The 27,144-nt window shown below is 42.5% G+C and overlaps 1 long non-coding RNA gene across 1 annotated transcript in view; it reads left to right on the top strand.

The window, feature by feature from the left end:
* LOC133462508 (uncharacterized) overlaps window positions 1–24,666 on the top strand; it is a 29,878-nt gene extending 5,212 nt beyond the window's left edge. The window contains exons 2-3 of the long non-coding RNA XR_009784253.1: window positions 20,174–20,217; window positions 22,002–24,666. This is a non-coding gene — a long non-coding RNA (uncharacterized LOC133462508). The remainder of the gene's footprint in view (window positions 1–20,173; window positions 20,218–22,001) is intronic.
* Window positions 24,667–27,144: the final 2,478 nt, after the last annotated feature.

Raw genomic sequence — 27,144 nt, 5'->3', positions numbered from 1 at the left:
ATCACAGGGCCACATATAAACACACAAACCATGCTCACAACCACGCTCACACCTACGGGCAATTTAGAATCACCAATTAACCTAATATGCATGTTTTTGGACCATGGGAGGAAGCCGAGTACCCGGAGAAAACCCACACAAGCACGGGGAGAACATGCAAACTCCACACAGAAAGACCCTGCTGGGCCTGGGAGTCGAACCGGGGACTTTCTTGCAGTGAGAACATTTAAACAGTTAAATATAATTTATTTATCCATTTGAAATTTGTAAATGCAAGTCAACTCTTGGTCAAAAATGTTGAAAACAGCTTTTTTTGTCACAGCTTTTTATATCACTGGATTCCTGCCTCCTGCTGAATGAGAATAAAAGTCCCTTTAAAATGTTGGTATGTTTACTAGAATTTTGAAAATCATTTCCATTCCTCATTAAACCTTTTTTATATTAATACCTAACTATATACATCTGACTCAGGAATCTGTAATAACACATGAAGGAGGTTTTTCATATGAAACTTGATGTTCCTGTTTTTTTTGTATTCATACATATATAAGTTGTTTTTCATCTTCCTTTGAAGCAGACTCTCCATGCGATCTCTGCAGGTGGGGCCTGTAGCACCGCCACAGGCACACTGAACACTATTTGCAGTTTGGATGCCACCAGCAGATTACACTTCTCATTGTGTAATTGGGCGGATGATGTTTTCCCCTCGCTTTTGCACGGCCACACATTCTGCTTGGGCAGGTTTATGCATTTCGGTGTCCTAAAAATGAAGCCGGGTCAGCAAACGGTCGGGTTATCCTGCTCTTCACCTCTCCAGTTTTGTAGATGAGCTCATAGTACAGCAGTGGGACAGACGAGTTTTGGTTGCACGCCTCGTGGGCTTCTGCTGCAGTGCCACCACGAACCAAAACTGTTAGCAAAATATGATGTACATTACTTAAATAGCTGCATATCTAAAAGGAGTAAGTAAGATTATACAATCATATAAAGATAAGATACTTATAAAGATAATATTTTCATTAAAACTAGAGCTTTACAAAAGTCCAAAAACTCTCTCATTTAAACAAGTAGCCTGCACAGTGAGTGTTTGTGGGTGGCCTTTTGTTAGACTTTAGTGCTTCACCGCATACCTCATTTGCACGCTACAGCCCCTGTGTATTTGAGATTGTAACCTGGGAGGCAATTACTGTGGAACGGAAACTTTATCAAGATCTGTTAATTCACTTGACTCCAATTAAATCATGATTGCCAAAGGCTAAGTTTCAGTTCAGCCAACTTTCACAGATATGTTCAGTTGCATTGACTTCAGGCCATCTGAACACTTGAAATGTGTCTTGCATTAAAATTTCAGTTGTTGCAAACCTTAAAAATCCTTCTGCAGCACATCAATCAGAACATTAATATTAGATTAGATTTAGTTATTTCTGATGGCAACTCAATCCACTGAATAAAATCCAGAATTGCTAAAAGCAGAAGCCTCTTAAGCGAATGGCTCATGTACACTGTTACAGAGTTGCAATGGCCACTAAGATTATGTGACGTAGTGGAGTGTAACTAGTAATGACATCACAGCAGCTTTTGCCGCGTTGTGTTCCTTCTCAAAAGTTTTAGTATTTTGAACCTTAATACTGAAGCAAATCCTAATGGTGTTCTTTCTTTCACGTACCCCCCGTGTAAGTCATAACCCAAGTGTTTGTGTTGTGTGCCGTGGCAGCTGGTTCAGCCACAGATGAGTAATATACTGTACATAATAATACATTTTATTTGTAAAGCATTTTTCATAAAATAATCTCAAAGTGCTACAGATACAAAATAAACAAAAAGGAATAAAATCAAAACAGATAAAAGACCAGAAGTATAAGCATAAAAGCACAGAAAAAAACATCTATAAAAGACCAGGGAAAGCCTTCCTGAACAAAAAAAGTTTTAAGCCCCTTTTTAAAAGTGTCCACAGACTGGGGTCGACGTAGCTGTTCAGGGAGGGAGTTCCAGATGTGGGGGGCAGCGGAGCAGAAGGCTCGGTCTCCCATGGAGCGGAGTCGTGTGTGGGGCTGATAGAGGAGGTTGGTGTTTTGTGACCGGATGTTCCGGGTGGATGAGTGAGGGGTCAGGAGGTCTTTGAGGTATTGAGGGGCATTGCTGTAGATGCAGAGGTGGGTGATGAGGGCGATCTTGTATTGAACTCTTGACGTTATGGGAAGCCGGTGTAGGTTCTGAAGAATAGGCGTGATATGGTCGTATTTGCGAGTTCGGGCAGCACAGTTCTGAATGAATTGTTTCCAGGATTTTGTTGGGGATACCGATGAACAGTCGGTTACAGTAGTTGAGCCTGGAGGAGATTAGGGCGTGGACGAGTTTTTCTGCATCGGAGAAAGTGAGGAAGGGGCGGAGTTTGGATATGTTCTTTATGTGGAAAAAGCAAGTTTTGTACAGATGTTTTATGTGGTTTACAAAGGTGAGTTGTGGGTCCAGCTTCACACCGAGGTTGGTAACAGAGGTAGAGAGGGGGATGTCTTGACCGGAGAAGGAGATGGTGGTTATGGGGGATGACTGGACCTGGTGAGGGGTGCCAATTTGTATGGCTTCAGTTTTGGAACTGTTGAGTTGAAGGAAGTTGTGACTCATCCAGCCCTAATCTCCTCCAGGCAGTTGGAAATGGCTTGAGTGGGTGATGATGAGAGGAATGGGGTGGAACGTAGGTTGGGGTCAGTCCGGAGGTACAGCTGAGTGTCATCGGCATAGCAGTGAAAAGAGATGCCGTGTCGGCTGATGACACGACCCAGGGGCAGCATGTACAAAATAAAGAAGAGGTCCTAGGACAGATCCTTGGGGGACACCACACGTAACAGGGGCTGTTTGGGACTTGGAAGATCCCAAGCTGACGTACTCCGTCCTGTCAGTAAGGTAGGAGGTGAACCAGTCCAGTGTTGAGTGATGGAGACCAACGTCGGTGTGCAGACGGCTTAGGAGGATATGGTGGTCAACAGTATCAAAAGCTGCTGAAAGGTCGAGGAGGATGAGCAGGGAGGGGGATCCAGAGTCGGCGGAGATGAGAAGGTCATTGGTTACCCTCAATAATGCTGTCTCTTTACTATGGGCAGTGCGGAAACAAGATTGAAAAATGTCAAATAGTGAATGGTGTTGAAGATGTTCCTGTAGCTGTGTGGCAACAGCTTTTTCAAGCACCTTGGACAGAAAGAAGAAGATGGGAAATGGGCCGGTAGTTGGAGAGACATTCTGGGTCGAGGCTGGGTTTTTACAGAAGAGGCTTGATAATGGTAGTCTTGAGTGACGGCGGGACATGGCCGGAGTTTAATGAGTGGTTTATTATTTGTGGAGAGGGCTTATAACCGACAGGTTGGATTTGATGCGTGTTGTAGGAATGGGATCCAAAGTGGAGGTGGAGGGTTTCATTTTTTTGATGAAACTCTCAACTTCGGTCTGTGTTACAGGAGCAAAGGTGCTAAAAGGTGCAGGTTGAGGGCAGGCAGATGGTAGAAATGGTGTTGAGGAGCCTGCGAGCTGAGACCGGATGGAATTTATCTTGTCTTTGAAAAATACAAGAAACCTGTTGCAGTGTTCTGCTGTAGACTCTATTTGGGTTTTGTTTTTGGAATTAAGGAGATGATTTATGGTGGAAAAAAGCTGTTTTGAATTTCCTGGACTGCTATTGATGATGTTCGAATAATAGGTGGACCGGGCTTCTTTAAGGGCTGCTGCATGTGAGATTCCTTGTGCAATAAGAGCATAATCAACTTACAGCTATTGGATATTTAATATTTTTTTTCCTACTGAATCACTAAATAAACCATGCTCCAAGGAAAAAGGCTTGAAGCAACACCATCGTCTCTGTCATATGCAACTGATGGCGTGAGATGTGTAGAAGTGCACTGTTATTTGTTGGTGATATCGGCCATGGAACATAATACAAACAGACGACAACCCTGCAGACCTGTTACAGATTTTCTGTTTAAAATTTTTAAATCCAAAACAAAATTCTGTTATTTGCATATAAAGTCCTAAACGGCCTAGCTCTGCGTTATGACCAAGATCTGATAGTATGTTATGTTCCTACTACCTCTCCGTTCTCAGAGTGCAGGTTTACTTATAGTTCTAGATCTAAATGTAGATTTGGAGGACAGTCTTCTGCTATCAGACACCATTACTATGGAACCAACTTCCAGTTTGGGTTAAGGAGGCTGACACCACCTCCACGTTTAAAACCAAACTAAAAACCTTTCTGTTTAGTAAAGCTTATAGTTAGTGTAAACTCTGTGTGTTAGTGTGTTAGGGGCAGTAGTCATAGCTGCAGCTGCAGGACAAGACCAGAGCAGCTTCATCCTAGATATCCTGCTATAGGCCTGCGCTGCAGGGGGACACCAACATGAGCCACTGAGCGGTGCCCATCACCCTTTTTCTCTCTTCTTCTTCTCTTTGCTTACTTCAGATCAACCCTCAGTTATTAATCAGAAGTATTTCATCACCATAATTGTTCTCCATTGTTCTTGTAGTGTGGTGGCAAAAATTGTTGTTCAAAAAGAAATGTCAGGACACCTCAGCTGTCTTTCTGAAGATTTAATGAAAAGAGGACAAACATTCAATTGAACGGAGCCACACAGTCCAACCGGTCACATGAACCGTCAGTCCTGAGTGCGCTGAAGAAGATTAGAGACAGGTTATTTTATAGTTGGGAGCTGGAAAAGACAAAACATCACCCATCACCCTGGCAACCGTGCCATGCTCTGTGTCAAAGGAACATGACCTCGGCATAGGAATGAAAACAGGCAACAGACAGTGTTATACCAAAATTTTCCATTACAGTAGTTTGTTGAGCTGGTCTGCCCCTCCTTTTCTCATCTGTACATGTTTCCAAGCCAGATCTTCAGAATCTGCATGCTGCGTGCAGTCCCACCCTCTGACCATCTTGGTGTTTACTGTATATAGTCATCTCTGTATCCACCAACTGACCATGTAATATTACTGTAACAGTTCCTTGCCGGCCCTTTTCTTTTTGGTTTTCTAAACCTTGAGCAGCATTCATCAGCTGTTGGGCTGAATGTTCCCAGGCGAGGTTGTCAGAACATCTGGATATTTAAATCATCTTCATCATGTAATATGTTCGTAGAACTCTTGGTTCTCCTGCTAACAGATGATTACCACTAATATATTTTGTCTTATGTGCCATTGACAATAGATATGTGTCTGTCCGCTCTCTGTTCTTCATCCTCTCTTTCCTATATCCCTTTCCATGTTCTGTCCAGCTGGCCTTTGGCAGGAGGGTCCCCCCTTATGATCCAGGTCCTGCTCAAGGTTTCTTCCCTCTTAAAGGGGACTTTTTCCTTGCGAGTAAACACCGGCTATAGGCCTTAGAGACGATTTGTATTGTAATACTCACTATATAAATAAAATGTAATTGAATAGAAATTGAAAAGCTCCAACTGTAATTCAGGTTGCTGACACTGCACCACCAGCTGTTGTAGAAGTTACTGTTGTGCCGGCTTTGAGTTCCTGGATTCTTGTTCAGCTCTGTTTCAATTCCATCCTTAGATTAGTTGTGCCTAGTTACCTGGCTGCAAGTAATCCAAATGTTATTGCCATGTTTTTTCTTGTTATCCCTTTAATGTTTGTTGGTCTTTAGTCTCATTGCTCCTTTGCCGGTTCAGTGGCATGTGATTAGTTTTTTCTCTCTGTGCCTCTTCCCGTGCCGTGCTCCGAGTTCATCATCTTCCTTTAGTGTTTTGGTTGTTTTATTTATTTATTAGGGCCCGAGCACTTACAGTGCGAAGGCCCTATTGTATCTGTAGGGGATGTTATCCTCGTTGTTTTTCTTGTTTTTATTTTTATTTTTCCGACGAAATGAGGGCCTTTTTGCCCCCCTAAACGTGCCCCAAAAGTCACCAAATTTTGCACGCAAGCCAGGCCTGGCGAAAAATTTGATATTTAATGGTTTGCATTAATGGGCGTGGCCTAATGGCTCAACAGCCCCCCCTAGAAAACTTGGTGCCTTGAGCCCCACAATACGTTTTGACGTACATGCACGAAAATCGGTACACACCTGTATCATGTCGCAACTTAAAGAAAAATCTCTTGGCGCCATGGCCGAAACCGAACAGGAAGTTGGCCATTTTTAATTAATCGTGTAATTTTGGCGCTATTTATGCCATTTCTTCGGCCCTTAATACGGCCCGAACCGTAACGTGCACCCAGGTGTGTTATACATCAAAATGTGAGTCTCCATCCTGCAACGACGCACATTACTTTTCTAAGACGCTAAAAAGCGCGCCCCCCCTTCATCTGATTGGTCCATATTTGATAGTTCCTATTTTCTGCTATAACTTTTGAATGGTTTGACATAGAGTCGTGGGTGGTGTCATCGGACTCGGTTTTGAGTACTTGATCTTTATGGGTAAAAATTGCACGCACGAGGGCCCGTTCATCGCTGCTTACAGCTTTAATTTAAATTTTTTTTTTCATGAAATTATTTTGAAATAATTGGATCCCACCAACTACGGATTTATGGCAGTAACAGTCTTGATGCTTAAAAGTCTGGACTCTAAATACAGGAGGATCACATTTTTTTTTATTTATTCAAAGGGGGAGAAAAACTGGTCATCTGGTTCTGGTCAATACGGTATATTGTTGAAGGTATTTAGAGGAAAGCAATTAATGTTGTTCTTTCGTTGCTGACAGTGTGCAGGGGTTTTAACAAGCCGGCTCATCTATATCTCTTCACGTTACATTAATTCTCTCTCTCTCTGGGTTCGGCTGGAGAAGCCAGACTAAGCGTCTTTATTGCAACCTTTGCATGATTTACATTTCCTGATGTCCAACAAACAAGCTTTCCTGATTTCCATTTCTGTGTTGAATGCCTTTTTCTCTACCCACCATTTTTACCACTATTATACCCTTTAATTTACATAGGAATACCATATTTTGATTATATATCCTGTCTGGGTGTCTTGGTGTTGCTGCATTTTCTTGCATGTACTGCATATGAAGAGCAATCCAGAAGCAAAACTGACATCACCATCATCATCCTTGATGACGCTAAGCAGATACACATTCTTAGGGAGAAATGTAAAGTGACATCTGACTGCCAATGCATTAAAATGAGTCCAACAAAATGTTTTCCAAGAGAACTGGATTTACTTTATAATTTTCTATAACACAAGCATGACATGTTTCCAGACCGTATTTACCTCTGGCCCGTTCACTGCTCCCAGATGCGCTAGAGGACTCCTCATCGTCTCTGTCCAGCTGACACCCTGCACCTCAGAGCATGTGGACATCACCTGGAACCGTTGACATTTTCAATAAACCCTGCATGTGTATTTGCAGTGCAAGCAGACATAAGGATCCTGTTAATGCTGTCACTCAGAAGAGCAAAGTGCTGCGAGAATTAGATGAATTGTATGACGCACATGGAACATACTGGAAATTATGTTTAGGCTTGCAAATACTTTTTATTAATCTTGCTGTTTGAGACATCATTTCGGCTGGATGACAACCAAGACCTGAGCAACATTGAAATTTGACTTTTTCTTTGTTGCATCTTCCAGTAAATGTGGTAAATGTATCAATCAGAATTTATGCAAAGAAAATCCCAAACCTTTCAAATCATCTAGCTGAAGAGAAAGCAGTATAAAATAAACAATTTATTCCAAAGTTGTTATTTTTTTGAGGAATACTTAACTTTAAATGTGGCACAGACCACCTATACTACTTTGGATATCAAGCACCAAATCTAACCTTTTAAAAAAAATGTATTTATTTTATTAAATAAAATGTTTAATTCTGACTTTCTGATTTAAAAAAATATACATATGTGGATTTCTACAGTTACTTCAGCATGTTTTCTTAAATATTGAATCAAATGTGCGACATTTTGGAGCTAGGATATCACAGTGAAAATGATTACGCAGAAGACAGAGGTCTTTTGATATTTTCCATTCAAGAACAATTTTATTTTAAGTGTTTTTGTTTGTTATTTTGAGTGTTTCTTGTCAATCAGAACCAAACAGCCAAGTAGAAATATTTTCAAGAACTCAACAAGTGATGAGGACATTTGTTGTACAAGAACCAAATCTGGGCTTTTAGTAAGTTTCCTAAATGTGTTCAGGGCTGCTGGTTTGCAGCATCATGCTGATTATGCTCTGGACGAATGGTGGTCATTACCCAAACAAGCCCATGGTCATCAATCATTGTTTGTAGCTCACCTGAAGATCTAGAAACTCCAGCTACCTCAAGAGTGTTTGACTCTGTGTCAATGCAGCTTTTACTTTGCACCCATACGTTTATTCCGTTTGGGTGATGATGCTCCAACAATGATCTACTTTTTGAAACCCTGACACATGTGTTCTTCCTTGTCTGTCACGTCTGTCACAAATGAGACCATATTTAGAACATCTAGATTGTATCTAGACCGCTTTGTTTTAGTTTTTTTGACAGTCTGAACGGACGAAAACCACAGACAATGTTATTTAAAAAAAAAAAAAAGGCATTCAAACCACATAATATGGAGGCGGTTTCAAATGTGATTCCTATTGGATTTGTGCAGATGTGTCCCAAGATGAAGGATCTGGTACCTCAAACAGTTTTTTAAGCAACACAAACCACAACTACGCCTGACAGAGTGATGGAAGTGACAGGAATTCCTCCGTTAAGTCCTGAGTTCTCAGATATGTCACTTATTGTGGGGAGTTGAATGCCTTAGGCAATTGAGTAGAAACGTCTGGAGGAGCCCAGGGATGCTCGGGCCTGTAGCATCATCAAAGCGTAGCAGGAAACGAGGTGGTGGTCGAGGGGGTTGGAGTTTTGAACTATTTTCTGGCTGTGCAGAGATGCTGGGTTCTGTGTCCGCTAGTGAAGACAGCCGGGTGTTGAGGGTTCACTGTACTATGGAGCTAGAACAGTCTCATAATTCACAAATGCATAGACCAATTCACAAATGCACAGAACAAAATTCACAAATGCACACGCCGATTCACAAATGCACACGCCGATTCACAAATGCACAGGACAAAATTCACAAATGCACAGACCGATTCACAAATGCACAGAATAATTCACACGTGCGTAGGACAAGAAACACAAATGTATTTTTGATGCACACACAAATATAACATAAATACAAACGTTTTTTTGTCTGTGAGCTGCGCTGGATTTGCGTGTGACGTTTGAGACTCCCCTGACGTGACTCGATCCACAAATACGTTTTTTTTTAACACGGAAGGATCTCCAACCAATCAGATATCACCCTTTGTTTCAGCCAATCATAAGAGCGCACCCCACGTGGGGAGCGATTTACTCGTAAACCAATCAGATTAAAGGAGCGGATACACCTGAGCCGCCGTTCGCGCCTTTCGCTTAGAAAAGTGATTCAATATTTCGAGTTGTAGCGGAGCAGATAAGTCACATAATCGTGCATTTGGTGATACAAGCATGAAAATTGGCATGAGCAGTCTCCATGGGTCACTTGACAAGAAAATTGGTCGGGCCACTTGAAATTTCAAGTTGGCGGCCATTTTTCAAGATGGCCGCCACCTTGGTCAATCAATTAAGTTATGTAATTGTTTGGTTGGTGATATAGACATGAAAATTGGCATGAGCAGTCTCCATGGGTCACTTGACAAGAAAATTGTCCGGGCCACTTGAAATTTCAAGTTGGCGGCCATTTCTCAAGATGGCCGCCACCTTGGTCGATCAATTAAGTGATGTAATTGTTTGGTTGGTGATATAGGCATGAAAATTGGCATGAGCAGTCTCCATGGGTCACTTGACAAGAAAATTGTCCGGGCCACTTGAAATTTCAAGTTGGCGGCCATTTTTCAAGATGGCCGCCACCTTGGTCGATCAATTAAGTGATGTAATTGTTTGGTTGGTGATATAGGCATGAAAATTGGCTTGAGCAGTCTCCATGAGTCACTTATCAAGAAAATGCTACCAGCCACTTGATGGCAGCCATTTTTCAAGATGGCCACCACCTTATTGGAGCAGTTAAGTGATGTAAAGTTGGTTATGCAAGCATGAGAATTGGCATGAGCGGTCTCATTGTTCCCCTGACAAGAAACTGCTCACAGCCAATTGGGATTTCAAGATGGCGGACATTTTTTCAAGATGGTCGCCACCTTATTGGAGCATTTAGGCAAATACAAGCATGGAAACTGCCGTGAGCCGCCACTGGATCCTCAAAATCAATTTTCCCATATACATTTTTTTTTTCAGTAAAGAGGACTTAGAGTCCACCCATCCATCCATCCATCCATCCATCCATCCATTACCTTTACCTGCTTTATCCCTTGCGGGGTCACGGGGGTCTGCTGGAGCCTATCCCAGCTCATTTCAGGTGAGAGGCAGGGGTTACACCCTGGACAGGTCACCAGTCCATCACAGGGCCACATAAAAACACATAAACCATGCTCACAACCACACTCATGCTCACACCTACGGGCAATTTAGAATCACCAATTAACCTAATATGCATGTTTTTGGACTGTGGGAGGAAGCCGGAGTACCCGGAGAAAACCCACGCAAGCACGGGGAGAACATGCAAACTCCTTAGAGTTAGAGAGGACTTAGAGTCATTATTTTTTAAGTTTTGGATGATGCCAAAACAATTTTATGCCATGAAAAAACCTCTAACACTGAGGCATTAAAGTACATTTGTGTTGATTTGGTGATTACGGGTAAATTAGACTAGAGATTAGACAATTGCAAAACTAAGTGCAAAGATGGTGCAGCAACCCATAGGCACTCTAGAGACCGTGAAACTCCATTTGCTGTTTACATTGGAATGGCGGTGTATGCTAAAACACGAAAACGACAACTCATTGACCTACTTCATGAGAATGGGATATGCATCTCCTATGACAGGGTGTTGGAGGTTTCCGCACTGCTAGGAGAATCTGTGGTGAACCAGTATGTGGTAGATGGGGGTTGTCGGCCCACCGATTCTGAGAAAGGGACTCTTCACCACATCTGCTATGGACAACATTGACCATAATCCCACAGCAACAACGGCCCATACATCCTTTCATGGTACAAGTATTTCCATGTTCCAATATCCAGGTCTTAACAATGAGGGTGAGATAAGGCCACCACTCCAACTTTCAGATGACAGACCAAGCAAAGTTTCTGAAATTCCTGAATCCTTCTCGAATATCCAACCAGCTTTCTTCAGAAAGAAAAACCCAGAGCCCCATCCTGTAGCCAACCTACCTTTACCAGACCTCACTGTATTCAACAGAAACTTGGCACCCGAGTTTGACTGGCTGGAGAAAGTTAGCCTAACCCAAGCAGTCGATGCTTCTGCCAATATAATATGGTCAGCCCACCATGCATCCCAACGGAGGAGCCTGGATTTTAAAGTCAGCATTACATCACTGCTTCCCCTCCTCCGAGACCAAGCCCACTCTGTTGCAACAGTAAAGCATGTCATGGACAAAGTTAGTGATACAGCGGCATTCCTGAATCCAAGACAAACGCCTGTCATAACTGCTGACCAGCCACTCTATGCTCTTGCGAAACAGAACCCTCTGCAGTAGATGACAGCGACCTGCAAGTTTTGGAGAGATTTGTTGTGCTAATGTATGACAGATCCAGCGATGTCACAACTGTGAATGAGGCGAGGCTTGATCTCTTTGCCAGAAAGCAAAGACCATATGACCTGATCCCACCAACTCAAGCAGCACTCAAAGAGCATGCCAAACGTGCATCTTATGAGGCTGGATACGTGTGGGGACAGGCATTAAAGCCACAACCACAAATGCCAAGCCCATCTGACTGGGGATCGATAAAACAAGATGAGGAATGGAAAATCTTTTGGACTCCTTTTCCACCTATTGCAGAGAGTTGTTGGGAGTTGACCAAATGCGGGTGCACCAAGGCATGTACTGGAAGGTGTAAGTGCTTCAGATATGGACTCACTTGTACATGTCTGTTTAGTTGCCCCTGCTAGATCCTATCTGCATATTCTTTTTGCCAGGGTTACTCCCCCTTGGCACCTGTGTTTTCAGGTGTAGACCTATGGCTCGGCTCCCCATGGCCACATCAGTTTGTCTTCAGTTTTACCAGTTAATCGCATTTTTAGTTTAGTTCTTTAGTATTTCTTTCCACTGGCTAATTACCAGTGAGAGATATTTTTAGTTGAGGAGATACTTTGTAATGAAAGCACCTCTACCTTTTATTTGTGAGGGATATTTTCAGTTTATCATGGTTCCACGGCTATGTCAGTCAGAGCTGCTGTTGCCTCTAGATCTGCCCATATTGCCATTCAGTAAATAATTGTTCAATTATCTTTTGGAGCGCTATCCATTCAGCACCAAAGCTGGCCATTTTAATAATCTTCCTTTTTGTTTCTCCATTTCTTACTATTTATTTGACAACGTCAACCTCCCTTGTGACTGTTACCTTGTTGTGGTAAGGGAGCTTGTGCACTTCACTGAACCCTGAGAGCTATGCCGTTAGGAGGGAACTCCTGGCAGGTTTTTACCACATCGGACAGGTCAAGGGTGAGGAGTTAGACAAAATACAGTGGAGACTGCTCATGCCAATTTCCATGCCTATATCACCAACCAAACAATTACATCACTTAATTGATCGACCAAGGTGGCGGCCATCTTGAAAAATGGCCGCCAACTTGAAATTTCAAGTGGCCCGACCAATTTTCTTGTCAAGTGACCCATGGAGACTGCTCATGCCAATTTTCATGCCTATATCACCAACCAAACAATTACATCACTTAATTGATCGACCAAGGTGGCGGCCATCTTGAAAAATGGCCGTCAGCTTGAAATTTCAAGTGGCCCGACCAATTTTCTGGTCAAGTGACCCATGGAGACTGCTCATGCCAATTTTCATGTCTATATCACCAACCAAACAATTACATCACTTAATTGATCGACCAAGGTGGCGGCCATCTTGAAAAATGGCTGCCAGCTTGAAATTTCAAGTGGCCCGACCAATTTTCTTGTCAAGTGACCCATGGAGACTGCTCATGCCAATTTTCATGCTTGTATCACCAAATGCACGATTCTGCCTAAAATCCACTCTTAGCCGCTCCACTATTGGTGGAGTAAAGATAAATAAACAAGACAGCAACACGGGATGGAGAGGTCACTGCTCTGCTTTTCTTCTGATCTCAGTGAAGAAAACAGCGCGATCGGAAATGGTTTGTCGGGCCGTTCAACCAGAGCCGTCGGGAGACTGGAGAGTTCTAAGTCCTGCCGATGCTGCAACTGATGATGAGAATCACCAGAGATATTTATGAATTTGAACTACAAGTGTCTTTCAGGAGAACGAGCCTGTCGACGCGTCAAATGACGGGGGCGAATATACTGTAACGAACTGGAATGTTTAACTGTTCTGTTCTGTTCAGTTTAGAAGTGTTGTGTTGTCCAGGTGTCTGTCAAGGCCTCACGGGCGGAGAGTTACCATGGTGATGGTTAATATAACAGGCGCAACGGAGCGGTTGGTGGTTGCTGTGAGAGATGAAAAAGAGAGGAGTAACTAAGTCAGGAGAAAACCTTTTTTTTTGTTATTGTTGTTGGTTGGCGTAGGTTACGGCCCACAGTAACCTGTATAGTTGTTTAATAAACAACTCTACACTGAGAACGTCTCGTGAGTTGGTTGAGACGTTACAATACTTGCTGTTCAGAAGGCGACCTGCAGTTCTCGCTCTGGCCCGAGTGGCGGTGGTCCCGGTCAGACACCAGCTGACCACAAGTGACCAGACGCGGAGGTCAGAAACAAGCAGCTGTTATCCTCACATTTATGATCCACATCGCTGCTGCACAGAGACAAACATGTGTCAAAACAGTGCCGGCAGTCCCGATGTAGATGGAGTCCTGCTCGTCGGAAGATGCAGCGGTGATGCTGCTGGTGGGCTGTTTTACCCACCGATCATAAATCATCTGAGCTGGATACAGAGGTTCTTCAGTTATCAGTCGACCGATACCGACTTTGCTCCAGATATTTCAGTGAATTAATCTCCTGACATGCGCGTGCTTCTCCACCTGGCCGCTGCAGCTCATCCCCGTCAGGTAGCGCAGCCAGCTCTCTGCTGCGGTCTGTCTGGTTCTGAGCTGAATCAGCGGGACAATCCCATGTAACCACTGGCGGTTCTAGGATTTTTCTGAAACAGGGGCCATTATGGGGCCAAATGTAACCTTCAGGGGCCAACAGTATTAAGCCCCTTTCACATAGGGCGGCCGCCGCTGGCTTTCCCATGTGCTACTGCGGCACAAGAGTGGACCGCTCTGCTGGCGAGCTTGGCAGCGCGCGAGAGGCCACCTGCCACGGGCGTTTCACCTGCCTGTGCCTGAATTGAACATTTTTTAATTTCATCGCGCTGTGAGGGCATCTCGGTGCGACCAATAGGAGAGAAGGTGGTTGTCATCCTGCTGAGGACCCACTCCCCAACAGGCTGTCAAACTGCTCCCTGTTCAATCTGAAGTAGACCTGGTCATCATGGAGATGTAGCTCCAACGAGCCTGGATTCCCCCAAATCCTGTCTTCTCATGAGGATTTCATGGACCCTCCTTGCTGCTGCTGCTCATCTCCTCCTCAGAAGAACTAAAGCCAGGGCTTTTCTTTGAAGCAGGGACAGATACATTTTGCAATTTGAGCTGTAGCTACTGTACGTCCAAACGAGTGGGAAAAGGGCGCCAGATCGGAAAAACTTTTTTCGGTTGCCTAGCAACAAACAGTACTGGAGTTGAGGGGGGATGAGGGGGGAAAAAATAAAAACGGTCCAAATCATCCCCCCTGAAATAAAAACGGTCCAAATCATCCCCCTTTCCATCCCTTATGTCATTTCATCAATGAATGTGCTTTTACTGCTATTTCAACATTTAGAGTCATCACCAGAAAAATAACTTATTTGACCATTTTCACCTGTTTCAAGTAAATTTTCACTTGAAATAAGTAGGGAAATCTGCCAGTGGAACAAGATTTATCTTCTCATTACAAGCAAAAAAATCTTGTTCCACTGGCAGATTTTTCTACTTATTTCAAGTGAATATCTACTTGAAACAGGTGAAAATTGTTGTTTTTTCCAGTGATGAGTCTTGTTTTAAGTGTAATGAGATTGTTTTACTAAATTGAGACATTTTAACTAGAAATAAGACAAATATTCTTGTTAAGATTTTGAGTTTTTGCAGTGATCCATTTTACTTATCCTGTGAAGGACAGAGTCATATTGATAAGTTCAGAAAAGTGTTTTTTATTGTTGTGTTTTGATGTATTTGATGTAAGCCCAGTGGATATTTAAAGCTTACAGAAGGCTGCACTTAACTGCTGCTATGTCATTCCTGCAGTATTTTTGCAGGTGTTTTGGTCACTGCTATTATTTGTAATATATTATATTATTTGTAATCAGCACAAATTATCTGTCCCCATATGATAAAATCCACCATCCCCCCTGATTTTATTTTACAACTCGAGTACTGGCAACAAATATGTACGCGGCGCCATGCGCGCCTTGCTCTGCTCCAACTCTGTGTTGATTCTGCGCCCACCCGGTCGTGTGCGCGGCGCAAACCGCTTTCTATGTGAAAGCAGCTTTGAGCGGTGAAATTAAAAAATGTTCAATTCGGGCAGGCAGGGGCAGCACAAACCCAGTGGCAGGCGCCCTCTTGCGCGCCGCGGAGCTCGGCGGCAGAGCGGTCTGCTCTTAAAGAGTGTCCTCCCTGGAGTGCACCGAGCTGTTTCTTCTTCTATTCACTTGTATTGACGCGACAGGCGCCACCACCAGTTTGGGGGTGGAACTGCAGCAATGATCATCAAATTCTCAGCTTGCCCGTTGATTGACAGAACAGGGGCACTTCAGGGGCCAATCAGATTACAGGCGGGGCCTCGGCCCCCATGGCCCCACCCCTAGATCCGCCCCTGCATGTAACACGTAGTCAAACCAAACGGAGCAAATACATAAATATCTCCGCTGTTTCTAATCATCAATTACCTGCATTGGCAGAACTAAGAGCTCTCCAGTCTCCCGACGGCTCTGGTTGAACGGCCCGACAAACCATCTCCAATCGCGCTGTTTTTTCAGAAAAGCAGAGCAGTGATCTCTCCATCCCATGTTGCTGTCTTGTTTATTTATCTTTACTCCACCAACTCGAAATATTGAATCACTTTTCTAAGCGAACAGCGCGAACGGAGGCTCAACAGCAGGTGTATCCGCCCCTTTAATCTGGTTTACGAGTAAATCGTCCCCCACGTGGGGTGCGCTCTTATGATTGGCTGAAACAAAGGAAGATATCTGATTGGCTGCAGATCCTTCCGTGTTAAAAAAAACGCGTTTTTGGATCGAGTCACGTCAGGGGAGTCTTAAAAGCCACACGCAAATCCAGCGCAGCTCACAGACAAAAAAACGTTTGTAAATCAGGTTATATTTGTGTGTGCATCAAAAATACATTTGTGTTTCTTGTCCTACGCACGTGTAAATTGTTCTGTGCATTTGTTAATCGGTCTGTGCATTTGTGAATCTTGTCCTGTGCATTTGTGAATCTTTATTTTTATTTATTTATTTATTTCAGATCCCCATTAGTTGCTGCCTCAGCAGCAACTATTCTGCCTGGGGTCCAACAGTACAAATATAAATTTCTATAAAACTTTTACAGTACAATATAAATGTTAGTTAAACAGAATAAGACAAAGTAGATAACAAGTACAAAGAACAACTAAAAAGAAAAACAAATAAAAACTAAAGACAATAATAAGCAGAAAACAATGAAAAAAAGAAAATGAATTTTCCTAAATGAAAAAAAACGAAAATGAAAAAAACAAACAAAAAAAACAAATAACAACCAAATCGGCGTGTGCATTTGTGAATTATGAGACTGTTCTAGCTCCATACTGTACTGATGGTAAGACAGAGAAGATGGAGAAGAGCAGAGCTGCCTCATATGAGCATGCTGTCATCTAGCATCATCAGCCATGGATTTTTCATAAAAATTATTTATTAGTGTTTTTTCTTTTCGTTTCTGCATATTTGTACAAGTAAAATTTGCAAATTGCATAGATGTATAAATTCAGATGGTTAAAGGGTTCATGTCGCTGGTAAATAAGCTTTATATTTAATGTTTTCCCATACAGTACCTGTCTATTATATCCAGTACCACAGCTCATTAAACGTTTATCTTTAGTGGCTTCGATGACACAGAGCCTTGTGTTTCATGAAGGGTTAACTGAGGACTGTGTGTGTGTATGTGTGTGTGTGAGAGAGAGATGACAGATCCAACTGTTAAGCCTTTATCAAGCAGAGAACCTACTTATCTGGGCTGCGCTGAGGTCACCAGGCTTGTTTCATAAGACCCTTCAAAAAGAATGAACGATATTTCCCCCCTGTTTCGCTTTTTCACTCTGACTTTTTTTGTATTTTACTCTATTTTTGCTCACTTGCTTTATTGCTGCCGTCAGCCCTAATTTGGGTTGATGGGGTGGCTGTTGCATGACAAGACACATGTCTGGGCCCCTGCGTGAGAAGGCTGCATTCGCTCTTGCTGCGTTTGTTTTCTTTGCGTGACCATGTCCCTCCCTCTGACACTCCTGGCACCTCCCGGCAATGCCAGACCCCCCCGACCCACCCCTCTTGACCCGCTTCATGCTCTTGTTTGCTGGCATGTGGCGGGTTTATTTGCTTTGGCCAGCTGCCCATTTGAACGGCAGATTCTGACCATGCTCAGGGAGGGGCGATCTTGGAGTGGAGCAGAGCTAGAGGTGTTTGCTTAAACTCATGGCGTGCGTGGGTATGCGAAGAGATCATTCAAGGGATCCGGCAGGTTCAGATGGCGTTAAATACCTGAATCTTTGCCTTGTGAGTATGTGAACCCCCTTTCTTGGTTAAAGGGAGGTGAAGAACGCCCTGATGTAACTGCTGTTGAGGAATGACATGCAAAGCCGGGTCACTCAGAGTTTACTGTGCCAGTTGCTATTTACAAAGCGTACCGGAGAAAAGGGAGCGTGACGACTGTGACAGTGTAGGGAGAGTTCACTTGTTCCTACTGATGTAATCCACCCAATGTTCACACTGACATTAATTTCACTGCACGTTATGTTTTGTGCCAGATTTCCCCCGTTGGGACCTGACTGGGTGTACCAGTTCAGCTGGCGTTCCCAGAAAAAGGAAAAAATGATCTGCCCCGTGAGAACACATTCACTCAAAGCAAGAGCATTGTGTGCAGTTTGAAGGCATAATAAAGATGTGAAATGCACAAATATGAAACTTAACTTTGAACGCAGTCACAAATCAGTCAGGTACATGTTTGACACATATTACCTGGTAATGTGCTCTGTACTCCTGAACCACCTCTTTTATTATGTAACTTTGTAAATGTTTGACTGATATTAGAGGGATAAGTCCAGAACCCATATAAGGCTCAGATTCATTGCAACTATCACAAACTTAGTGAAGTGAGGGGTTGTGGCATGCTCATTTGATGATTATTAATTAATGTTAATATGCACTTTGGGGATGAAAGTCTATGGCTGAGCTGAAAATGGCTAAATATGATGAATTTCTTTTACTTCATACATCAGGTATGGCTGTGGCTAAAAAAGTCCAGTTTTAACTTCACAACTAGAGCACCAACGTTAGCATGGAAGTCAACACTTTTATTTTGACAAAATCTGTCTAAATGAAAAGATAAAACATTAGAAAAATGGCGAACTTATGATTTAATTCATCAATCTGCCGGTTATTGTGTTATATTCACTTTTTATGCACTTACCAGACTCCTTTGCACACGTGAACAGGCACCTGAGACGTACATATGTAGTTGTTTCTTTAATAGTTTGCTTGTGCGCTCCAGAGTTTGCTCAAAGCATTTTAAAAGAGTGGAATTAATTCAAAATTTTATAATATAATATTATAATATTATAATTTATAAGCTGATTTTTATTTGTTTAAAAAACAAACAGAGTAAATTGCATCACAGGACCTCTCTTCAAACAGGTCGAGCATTCGTCAATAAACAAAATAAAATGTTTTTTTTTTTTTACCTTGTCTGCACATATATTAATGGTTAATACCATGCTGGTAAGAACCTAAAGCATATATATGTGCACGTTACATCTGCCGCCAATCCAAGATGCGAAAACACTCATGGAAGCACACATCGAGCACTGGAAATCTGCAAGAAAAAAAAACAAACACACACGGGAACAGGCAGAGACACGAGCAGCAACTATCCCAGGTCCCGGGACCCAATCACAGCTGTGTGTGTGTGTGTGTGTGTGTGTGTGTGTGTGTGTGTGTGCGTGTGTGCGTGTGCGTGTGCGTGCGCGTGTGTGTGTTTGTAATAGTCCAATCGATGCTCCACCTGAACTGTAACTATAGTGGAAGAGAGAGGGCGCAACCCTGCGACCCGAGAGACCAGAGGCTGAAAAGGAAGAACCCGGAACCTAGTCCACCAGCAACCCCACAGAGGGCGAGGAAGAAACCCAGCGCCAGCAAGGCCCGCCAACCCCCCAGCGGCAGCCGAGGGGACCTGCGGGCGGGGCCCCCACGACTACGGGAAGAGGCAGCGAGGGAACCCACGGCGGCGGACCGGGACCCAGGCGAACCCCGACCACCCGGCCCGGGCCGGACATGCGGCCGGGAGGCCCACACCCCCCAGGCCAACGACCCCCACCCGGCGAGAGGCCAGCTTGCCCGGAGAGAGAGCCACCCCAGCCACCGACGCGAGCAGGCACACACCCGCCCCCATGAAAGCAGCCCTCCAGGACCAAAGGAGTGCCCCGACGCGCGGACAGTGGGGGGGACCGGAGACGGGCCCGGAGAGAGGGAACCCCCCAACAGGGCGACACCCGCGCGGGCCCCATATTTGTGACCAAGAGATCTGGTCGGTGTTGAGAGAGAGGTCCGCCTCCCATTTTGAGACTGAGTTATCTATTTTGGACATTAACCTGTAGAGTTTCAATAGCAACTTTGGGGTGTTTAGGTCAAATAACTCTATTATCTTAGCGGGAAGTTGCAGATCCAGTTGGTTGAGTTTATATTTTTTATTTATTATGGACTTAAATTGTTGGTATTCTAAAAATGTGTTACTGCTAATTCCATATTGAACAGTGAGTGTATTAAAAGGTACAAAATGCCCACTTATACATGTTGTAGATACCGTATTCCTTGGTCTCTCCATTGAGTAAAGTTCACCATCTTTTTATCATTTTTCAGGATATCTGGGTTGTTCCAGATGGGTGTGCGGTCACATGGAAAAAGTGAGACTTTGGCTATTTTAAGGAATTCCCACCAGGCTGTCAGAGTTGAGTTAATATTAATGCTTTTAAAACATTTATGATGTTTAATGTTTTGACTAATAAATGGTAAATCTGAGATTTCCAGATCATTGCAAAACACCAGCAATTGACTATCTAGAGAATGATTTTTACACCATTTTAAGATATACTGCAATTTATTAACAAAAAAATAATGCAGGAAGTTAAATAAGTCTAAGCCTCCACATTCTTTGGATTTTTGTAATGTCTTTAAGCTAATACGTGGTGTTTTATTCTTCCACAAGAATTTTGACACATATGAGTCCAATGACTTAAAGCAAGAGGAAGGGGGTTTGGATGGTATCATTGAAAAAAGATAATTTATTTTTGGTAACACCGTCATTTTGATGGTGACAATTCTCCCCATGAATAAAATGTATTTTTGATATAACCATCAGAAAAGACTGGAGGGTACACGGCCGACCTCTGAAAGAGGCACCTTCAGATGACATGATTTACATCACGCAGGCTGTGAGAATTCCTCACTTATTCGCAGATGTGCAGAGTAAATACTTGATTTACACAGTCTATGAAGAGATTGGACAAGGGCATCTTTCGTCCTGTAGTTCACTTGAATAGTTTTGTTCAGTTTCTGAACATTTACAGGATCATGAATACATTTGATCACAAATGGGCCACATTATACAAATGTTATTTTTTTATGTGAATTCAAACTTACACCAAAGAGAAAAAGGGAGAAAAGAAAGAGACTCTATCTGAAAGCGTTTTTTTAGCTTCTGACCTGCAGAAGAAACAATATAAGCGCCATATAGCAGGGGTCTTCAACCGGGGGTCCGCGGAGGTACTGCGGGGGGTCCTCCAACTTAAAAAGAAATAAAGGCAATTTTAACCATATATATATATATATATATATATATATATATATATATATATATATATATATATATATATATATATATATATATATATATATATATATATACATTTTATTTTATTTATTTTAGACTATTATTTCCTGTTAATGGAGTTTTCTCAATCATATATATATATATATATATATATATATATATATATATATATATATAAATAATATTATATTTATAATTAAATATAAATATTATATATTTATAATATATATAAATAATAGTCTACTTTTGACAATAACTATTTAGTCTACAACTCTACATAAATAATTCCCCTGACGTGAGTCATGTGACTAATGTCAACTTTAGAGAGGAAAAACGAGCTAGCTAGCTGATTAAGAAAATAAAATTCGGTGCGAAATTGACTTGGCTATTTCCTATTGATACTGATGGATAAATTTGTGACAATAACGAAGCGTAAAGCTGGAGATTGTAATGTTACAGCTCGCCCTAACGTTACTCCTCCCACATCTGACGAGGCCAAAGTTTCATCAACCACAAACACATGTAGGCTAATAACCCAGTCAGGAATTGGCTAATAAGGTGATATAAGCAGAATAAAACACATTCAAAAGTTATAATAAGCCAGGCTTAAAACTTGACACATTAAAAAAAAGAGGGGAAAAATAAGAATTACAAGCGGGGGTCCCTGCTCTGTTTTTCTCTAATCCAAAGGGTCCGTGGGCTAAAAAAGGTTGAAGACCCCTGCCATATAGGCATCTTAAATAATACGAATAAGACACATACTAGCTATTCTATATGAACTTCTTGTAACAAATAATGTACTAACTAATGAAATGTTTTCTCCCCCTCTCTCTTCTGAACCTCTTCTGAGTCTGTTAGGAGTCCCATGAGGAAACCCATCTCCCATTCAAAAGACATCTGGCATAAAAGTTTAGAGCTGAATGACTTACACACAGATGAAAAATGAAACAAAGCTACAAGAGCACACAGAAAGAAAATAAAAACTAGCAAACGGGCCAGATGGATGGATGATGCATGAGTAGAATATATTGCAAAGGAGAAAGAAATCTGGAAGGTCGGTGAATTGATCCTTGAGTCGATTTCTTTTCTTTTTTTGACGGGAAAGAACTTCTGAGTAATCACACAAACAATTGTGAAGCATATGACGTAAGCAGAGCAACACTTTTCCCGTCAATCCAGCAGTACATGTTAATCAGAGGTGTTCCTCCCTTCAAATCCACCATGAGCACCTTGGAGCACACACTTGGAGCGTCCACTGGAAAGCAGCTGGCATCACTTCCCAGTAATCCTTAATTTCAGCAAGGAGCCACAGCAAACTCCAGCGAGATGAGGCCCGTAAATCCAGCAGAGTGTCAGGAAAAGCAGGATAGCACAACCCCACACAGTCACAAACATGTTCTGGATTAACCTCTGCCATCGCTTCAGTCAGTATGTCTGCGGGGATGGAATCACTTGGAGCTGTCTGGCTCAGGAAGCTGGGAGTCGTGCTTTGGTTGCTGTAAACACAGACACGATTTCCTAACGAGAAGCTGTGGACGTGACGCCGCTGACTTCCATTTCTCGTACAGAGTTGTGAAATTTTCACATGTAGATTTTTATTATTGACCAACTGCTGCTTCCCATCTGTCATTACGTGTCTTTAATGGTCAAATTCAAAGCAGAACGATGAAATTTGCTCCAAACAAGCTCAGCACGCCCAAATGGTATGTGGTTTTGTCCGTTGCATTTCCTGAAAGAGCTGGAGTGCATATTTTGACAGTACATGAATAAATTACAGGGGCAAGATCTTTATGTTCTGAGAATGACTTAAAAGACTAACGAAAGACATTAAAAACAAACCATGGAGAAGATTAAAAAAAAACAAAAAACAACTGTTCCGGGACGCAAACTTTTCTGGTGGTCCCTCACATTAAACAGCCACTAACGCGAATGCGAACACACAGACACAAACAAGATTTGATTGGGATTGGCACGAGAATGGATGCTTTCCTTATTTTTCTCCGCATGGGATCTTGGTTCATTTCGTTTTGGGGGAATAAATTCTCACACTTGGATGGGTAGCGGGAAGCGCTGGAAGGTGATTAAGGGCTCCCTGTGGAGAGAGACACAGGAAACTGAGTTTACCGTGTGTGTGGCTGCACTGAGATCAGACTCCTGTAGGCTCAAAACGCATGTTTTTGTCTTCAATGCAGCATGCACTTATGTAATGCTAAGATCCTGAAAGGCTCTAAAGCACACCTTTCAACTCCATTTCACAGCAGATTCACATGATTAAACTTAAGCACTAGTTTATTAAGCACATGCTCTCCATCTAGTGAACCAAGTGTTTATTTTGTACAAATTTCTACAAATTTAAAATCCTGCTGCACTACACTAGAGAGTAAATACGTCTTCGTTGCAGGAACGGCTTCACCATTTGTGGGAAACAAAAGCCAAACTTCACCAAGTGTGAATTTTAAAGGCCCAAACATCTGCCAAGTCAAAACCAAGCAAGGTCCAGTTTGAGTGAAGACAGCTTTAGATTCTTAACTTTTATATATCTATGTAAATGTTGAGACCAAGCTGGAGGTTATTATGAGGTTTGTTTGAGTCCTGCTTGAGAGAGGATATACAGTACTTAAGAGTTAGAAAACAGCAGTGGCTGTTTTTAACAAGGGATGATTTGGTGACGCACAGATTTAAATCTCCTGCATAAATGAATGTGGCTTTCTGTTCAGACTCGTGGTTACTATGACCTACGATGACTGAGATTCTACACAAACACCCTCAATCAAAAGTTGCTTAGTGTAATTTAGACACGGTGTCAACAAATTGTTTGTCCAGCTGAGTCACTTTGACTCAGCCAGTTAGAATAACTTCAGATGTCTGCAGACCACATGGCACAGGATGCCTCGCAGCTGAGAAGACGATGGTGCTGAGTCAAGAGATGTTGTCATAGTAAGCAGCTGACCAAATACATTCTTGGAAAAACTATTTATACCTTTTATACTAAAGTGTTACAATTTATGGATAAGCTGCAGACACTTTAAATGATGGATGACCAGACTTCCTGTCTCCTCAGTGCTCATTTTCCGATCCCGCAAGCATCTGTTGCCTCAACGCCAGCAGTACGTGGCCACCAATAATCCATATTCAGGTTCCTCCTGGTCCAATACCGAGGGTTTCCCAGGCCAACTGAGAAGTGTAATCTCTGCGGCATGTCCTGATTCCTGGGGCCTTCTTCCAGTTGGACATGTCCACAACACTTCACCAGGGAAGCACCACAATCAAAAGGGTGATGGAAAATTCAACCGTGGCCAATTGATTAAACCAAAACTGCTGAGAGCAGCAAAATAATAGCCTTGGCCCGGCTAAATGTAGACTGGTAGTCTGCTCAAAAAAGATTAACACTGACCTTAAAGATGTTTTTGTCTACTCGGATCGTAAGAAAGAATCATCCTTTGTGGCTTAAAATCATTGTGCTTCCTTTGTTTCATTGTCATTCTGAATCAAGACACCTCATGTATGTTCTGACCCTTTTGCATGCAACTGTTTAATTAAATCTTCTGAAATCTGGACCATTTCTCAAGTCTTATTCTTGTTAACTTAGACACTCAGATTCAGTCCAGGTATTCGCCTAGTTGGAAAGAACACATTAAAGAGCATTTGATGGGCTTTTCCACGACAGGGGAACTGAACTACATCAGACTGCTCCAAGTCTCTCCAGGACGCCTGAGCTGGATGTCCAGCCCCCTATATATTTCAGCCTCTTTTATCTTTGATCTCATTCTTTCAGTTACTACTCACAGTTTGTGTCCATAGGTGAAAGTACGGACATAGATTGACAAGTATGCAGAGAGATTTACCTCTTGGCACACCTCTTTCTTCTCCACAGGAGACTGATACCAAGTCAGCAGTGCTAAAAATGCTGCACCGACCGCTCCACCAGGCTCCCGCGCCGCTCTTCCCTCATTCATCAGGTTGAGGAGCTCAATTTCAAAGTCTTTGGTTCAGTTAAAAACAAACAAATACATACTTTCTGGCTTGTTACACCTCATTTCAGCTGGCAGTCAGCATCCTCGTGAGTATGCTCTCACTGTCTCAGTGCAGGGACCAATTCTGACTTGGTCACAATTTTCAGAAGAGCTTCACATTTTTTTCATTGCTCATGCTTGGGTGGGTGAATAGCTGTTTTAAAATCAGTGGTCTATAAAACTCACAACAAATTGTTTTGCTGCTTTAAAAGGACTTCAAAGTGTAAATCTAAACACCAGGTTGTGCTCTGGTGAGGGGAAACACACTTTGCACTACAGTAATTATTAACCATTGGCTTCTGTAATGGACTTTGAGAACCCAAACTCCAGCTATGACCACAATCATACATTATTCATTCTTATTCTTTATTAATTGCTGCATTTTCAATAATACCTTGAAATCAGCCGGAGGATATGCATGAAGACACATATTTATTTGTCTAATACCAACATGTAGGGAGATGAAAACCCTCTACAGGACCTTTTTACTTTACACATAATGTTCTGCTTAAGATTGTAGAATGAACGAGTTGAGCAGATCAGAGTAGCGGAGCTGGTGAAAAGAGAGAGGTAGTGGCCGTTCATTCTCACTCAGTGCAATTTGTTGTTGATTTGTGTTGAGGATTTTGGTTGTGAAAGGAACACGGCTTCACTTGTTGTGCTTCTCGGGTTTCAGGTTGAGGAGCTGTGCAGTTGTGCTTCCTCTGCTCATAAACAGAGAGCGGCTGCTGCTCAGGTCATCGACCAACTTGAAACACAAGACAAGAAATAATTTTATTTTTATTTATTTATTTATTTTTTTTATTTTTTCGTTTATTTCGGCATGTTTATATAGACACATTTCATCTCCAGAACATTATACATTGCATACTCAGCACATGACGAAAAGGGTACGGGAGAAGCTGACGCTTATCAAAGTCCCGCCCCGTTCTATGTAAGATTCATGATCACATCAACAACAGAATTCAGTAAGATACATAGTTTACCACATAGCAATTTGTCTAATTTCATCCTTCACAGTCCAGATAGCATGTATGTTTGTACACGTGTCCAGTCCACTCATCCTGATCACCGTTCCTGTGATTTACTACTGTGTCCACTGTTCAGTTATTTTTATGTCCAAGCCTCTTTTTGCATGCAATCCACTTTGCAATGGAGGTGCGTGTGTCAATGCAGATTTTGATTAGTCGCCGTCCTCTGGCTCTCTAGCCGCCTTTGCCCCCTCCGCTCGTACTGACTTCATCTCCTCCCGAGCTTTGGACACCTCCGACCATACACTGGTCAGTCTCTCCTGGATGTCAGCGAGGCCAGAGAGCAGCTTTGCCTGATCAGCTCTCACTTTTCTCAACTTTTGTAGCATCCAGACCCCGCCAAGCCCTAGGATCACTAGGCCCACCGTCATGCCCGTGAATATATAGACGTCCTCCACGTCTTCTATATCCAGCACCCCAAGACACACTACTTTCCACTTATTCCAGCTGTCCATGGTGAATCCCGCCAAGAATGTCCCATCTGGACAGGCCGGTTCCCTTGTCCCAGCACGCCGTGTAGAAAAAATCTTGTCAATAGCATTTACTGACCAGTTCAGAATCTCCATTCTTGATTTTATGTTCTGCTTGGTCGTGATATCTGCTGTGCTGTGATAGAGCTCAATGTCACACACACACATTTATATATAATAAATAAGATAAGAAAAAAATAAGAAATAATAATTGCAAATAAACAAAATGTATAAAAAAACATATAGCAAAATTTCAAGGGATAATGACATGAGAGAGCTGTGCTAGATCATATTTGATTGGCAGGTCTGTGTGTGAGACAGCTCTTTCAGCATGTCAGGTTGTGTGTTTTCCTTTACAAGGCCATGAATGAGTGATTTGTTTGATGATGAGCTTCTGAGGTCATAGAAAGACAAGATAGCCACATTACGTGACATGAAAAGGAAAAATCCCGCCTGCTGCTCCACATGACGGGAGGAGAGATGGAAC

This window comes from Cololabis saira, chromosome 16, assembly GCF_033807715.1.
Source record: "Cololabis saira isolate AMF1-May2022 chromosome 16, fColSai1.1, whole genome shotgun sequence".
NCBI classification, from domain to species: Eukaryota; Metazoa; Chordata; class Actinopteri; order Beloniformes; family Belonidae; genus Cololabis; species Cololabis saira.
Note: the sequence above shows the minus strand (reverse complement) of the source record. Positions and strands in the feature narration are given on the sequence as shown.